This window comes from Colius striatus, unplaced genomic scaffold (assembly GCF_028858725.1).
Source record: "Colius striatus isolate bColStr4 unplaced genomic scaffold, bColStr4.1.hap1 scaffold_43, whole genome shotgun sequence".
In the NCBI taxonomy this organism is placed as follows: Eukaryota; Metazoa; Chordata; class Aves; order Coliiformes; family Coliidae; genus Colius; species Colius striatus.
Genome location: NW_026908524.1, coordinates 717,894 through 722,136, shown reverse-complemented (window position 1 = coordinate 722,136; position 4,243 = coordinate 717,894).

The window sequence follows — 4,243 nt, the reverse complement described above, 5'->3', positions numbered from 1 at the left end:
CCTGTTTTGCCCTCAAATCTTGCCTTTTATCCCCTAAGACCGCAAACCTTCCTTTTTCCCCTCAAAACCACCTTTTATCCCTTAAGATCCCCAATCTCCCCCCCTTTCCCCTCAAAACCCCCCTTTTATCCTTTAAGACTCCACAACTCTCCCTTTTTCCCCCAAAAGTCTCCTTTTATCCCTTAAGACCACAAAATCTCCCCTTTTTCCCCTCAAAACCCTTTTTCCCCTCAAATCCTTCGTTTTTCCCCTCACCCCAGCCCTTTTTCCCTCAAACTCAACTTTTTCTCTCAAAACTCCACCAAAACTCCCCTTTTCCCCTCAAAACTCCTCTAAACTCCCACTTTTGCCTCAAAACTTCACCAAACCTCACGTTTTGGCTCAAAACTCCCCCCAAACCCCCCTTTTTCCCCTCAATACCCCACTTTTGCCCCTCAAGACCCTCAAACACCCCCTTTATCCCCTCAAAACCCCCCTTTTCGACTCAACCCCCCCTTTTATCCCTTAAGACCCCAAAACCCCCCTTTTTCCCCTCAAAACCCCTCTTTTATCCCTTTAGACCCCAAAACCTCCCATTTTCCCCTCAAAGCCTCCATTTTTCCCCTCAAACCCCCCCTTTTCCTCTCAAAACCCCTCTTTTATCCCTTAAGACCCCAAAACCCCTTTTTCCCCTCAAAACCCCCTTTTTCCCGCCTTTAGATCCAAAGCCGCCCCTTTTCCCCTCAGCGCCAGGCCCCGCCCCGCCCCTCCCCTCGGCCCGTCCATTTCTCACGGGGGGGGTGCGAAACAAACCCCCCTCATTTTATACAAAACCTTTATTCTGTAACAGTGTGTGTTGGGGTGGGGGGTCCCCCAAACCTCCCCCCGCGACCCCCCAACACTGAGAGGGGGGAGCACAGCGGGTGCCAAGGGGGGACACACACATAGGTGCCCCCCCCCCCCCGCCATCATCCCGAGGGCCACAATGCCGCCCCCCCCCGCCTTAAATCTCTTGATCTACACAATGAATACGGCGGGGGGCGGCTCAGGCGCGGGGGAGGCAGCGGCGGGGCCAGGCCGGGGGGGCACAGGCAGCGGAACGAGCCCGCGGTGTCGAGGCAGCGGCCGGGCTGGCAGCGGGGGGGGCCCGAACACTCGTCCACGTCTGGGGAGGGCGGCGGCACAGAAGGGGTTAATGGGGTATTGGGGGGGGATGGGATGGGGGATGGGGAGGGCTCAGGGTGCTGGGGAGGGGGTTTGGGTGCTGAGGAAGGAGTTTTGGAGGGGGGCTGGGTGCTGGGGTGGGCTGGGTGCTGGGGAGGGGGTTTAGGTGCTGGGGAAGGAGTTTGGGTGCTGGGGAAGGAGTTTTGGAGGGGGTTTGGATGCTGAGGGAGGGGGTTTGGGTGCTGAGGAGGGCCCTGGGAGCTAGGGAGGGGATTTGGGTGCTGGGGAGGGGATTTGGGTGCTCGGGAGGGGATTTGGGTGCTGGGGAGGGGGATAGGGAGGGGGTTTGGGTGCTGAGGGAGGGGGTTTGGGAGGGGGCCTGGGTGCTGAGGGAGGGGGTTTGAGTGCTGGGGAGGACTCTGGGTGCTGGGGAAGGGGACCCGAGTGCTGGGGAGGGGATCAGGGTGCTGGGGAGGGGGTTTGGGTGCTGAATGAGGGGGTTTGGGTGCTGGGTTGGGCTCAGGGTGCTGGGGAGGGGGATAGGGAGGGGCTTTGTGTGCTGGGGAAGGAGTTCGGGAGGGGGTTTGGGTGCTGGGGAGGGGGTTTGGGTGCTGGGGAAGGAGTTTTGGAGAGGGGCTGGGTGCTGGGGAGGGCTCTGGGTGCTGAGGGAGGGGGTTTGGGTGCTTGGGGAAGGGATTTGGGTGCTGGGGGAGGGCTCAGGGTGCTGGGGAGGGGGATAGGGAGGGAATTTGGGTGCGGAGGAGGAAATTTGGGAGGGGGTTGGGTGCTGGGGCGGGCTCAGTCTTGAAAGGGGGCTCCTGGTGTTGGGGGGTGGTCAGGGTGCTGGGGGAGGGGTCAGTCTGGTTGGGGGGGGTCAGACTGAAAGGGGGCTCAGGCTGATCTGAGGGAGTCAGGCTGGTTTGGGGGCTCAGGCTGGTGTGGAGGTGTCTGTTTTGGGGGGCTCAATCTGGTGTGGGGGTGTCTGTGTTTTGGGGGGCTCAGGCTGGTTTGGGGGATTCAGGCTGGTTTGGGGGTGTCTGTGTTTTGGAGGGCTCAGGCTAGTTTTGGGGGGCTCAGGCTGGTGTGGGGGTGTCTATGTTTTGGGGGCTCAATCTGGTGTGGGGGTGTCTGTGTTTTGGGGGGCTCAGGCTGGTTTGGGGGCTCAGTGTGTTTTGAGGGGCTCAGTCTGGTTTGAGGGCTCAGTGTGTTTTGGGGGGCTCAGGCTAGTTTGGAGACTCAGGCTGGTTTGAGGGCTCAGTCTGATTTGGGGGTGTCAGTGTGTTTTGGGGGGCTCAGTCTGGTTTGGGGGCTCAGGTTGGTTTTGGGGGGCTCAGTCTGGTCTGGGGGGCTCAGTGTGTTTTGGGGGACTCAGGCTGGTGTGGGGGTGTTTGTGGTTTGGGGGAGCTCAGGCTGGTTTGGGGGGCTCAGACTGGTTTTGGGGGCCTCAGGCTGGTGTGGGGGTATCTTTGTTTTGGGGGGCTCAGGCTTGTTTGGGGGGCTCAGGCTGGTGTGGGGGTGTCTGTGTTTTGGGGGGCTCAGGCTGGTTTTGGGGGACAGTGTGTTTTGAGGGGCTCAGGCTGGTGTGGGGGTGTCTGTGTTTTGGGGGACTCAGGCTGGTTTTGGGGGATAGTGTGTTTTGGGGGGCTCAGGCTGGTGTGGCAGTGTCTGTGTTTTGGAGGGCTCAGGCTTGTTTGGGGGGCTCAGGCTGGTTTGGGGGTGTCTGTGTTTTGGAGGGCTCAGGCTGGTTTTGGGGGGCTCAGGCTGGTTTGGGGGACAGTGTGTTTTGGGGGGCTCAGAGTGGTATGGGAGTGTGTGTTTTGGGAGGCTCAGGCTGGTGTGGGGGTGTCTGTGTTTTGGGGGGCTCAGGCTGGTTTTGGGGGACAGTGTGTTTTGGGGGGCTCAGGCTGGTGTGGGGGTGTCTGTGTTTTGAGGCGCTCAGGCTGGTGTGGGGGTGTCTGTGTTTTGGGGGGCTCAGGCTGGTGTGGGGGTGTCTCACCGACACAGTCGAGCTGCGCCGGGTCCAGCCGGTAGCCGGGGTCGCAGCTGCAGGTGAAGCCGTCGGGGAGCCGGACGCAGCGCCCGTGGTGGCACCCAGTGAGCACCCCACACTCCTCCCCTGGGCCTGGGGGGGTCAGGCTGGGGGTCAGCACCCCAAAATCCACCTCCCCTCCACCCCACCCACTCCCCAAACTCACCCTCCTCCTCTTCCTTCTCCTCTTCCTCCTCCACCAAGGCTCCGTGGGCTTGGTAGGACCAGGCGTGGGGGTCGGGGTGGGGTCAGGGTGGGGGTCGGGGGGTTCATAACGGAGTCCCCGAGGTCGGTGAGGGATGAAAGGTAAAGGGGGGGCCTCAAAATCATCCCCCTCGTACCGAGGGGAGGGGATGTAAAGAGGATCGTGAGCGCCGATGCCGCCAAGCCCCGCCCCGAAGGAGTAAGGGTCGTATTCGGAACGGGGGGGCAGAGTGGAGGGGGCGAGGTGGGACCCCCCCGAAATAGTCGGGACTGTAAGGTGGGGGTGGGGGGGGCATAAGGGGGGGGGTGCTCGAAGGGGGGCACGGCGTAGCCCGGGGGGCGCAGAACTTTGCACAGGAACTCGAAGTCGTCTGGGGAAGGGGGAGGAGAGAGAGAGGAGAGAGGGGAGTTATGGGGGACCCCCACACACAGTAAACGGGAATGGGAGGGGGTTGGGGGGCTGGGGAGGGGGTTGGGGTGGGGGTTTGGATGCTGAGGAGGGAGTTTGGGTGCTGGAGGTGGGCTCAGGGTGCTGGGGAGGGGATTGGGGAGGGAGTTTGGGTGCTGGGGAGTGGGTTTAGGTGTTGGAGGTGGGCTCAGGGTGCTGGGGAGGGGGTTGGGAGAGATCAGGGTGCTGGGGAGGGGGTTGGGAGGGCTTGGGATGCCGGGGAAGAGGGTTATGTGTTGGGGGTTTGGGTGCTGGGGGTGGGCTCAGGGGGTCTGGGTGCTGGGAGGGGGTTGGGGGGGACAGGGTGCTGGGGAGGGGGTTTGGGTGCTGGGGGTGGGCTCTGGGTGCTGGCCCAGCACGTCCGTGTCACTGGCGTGAGATCATGGGCGCCCTGTCTCTGCACCCACATCTCTAGTTCC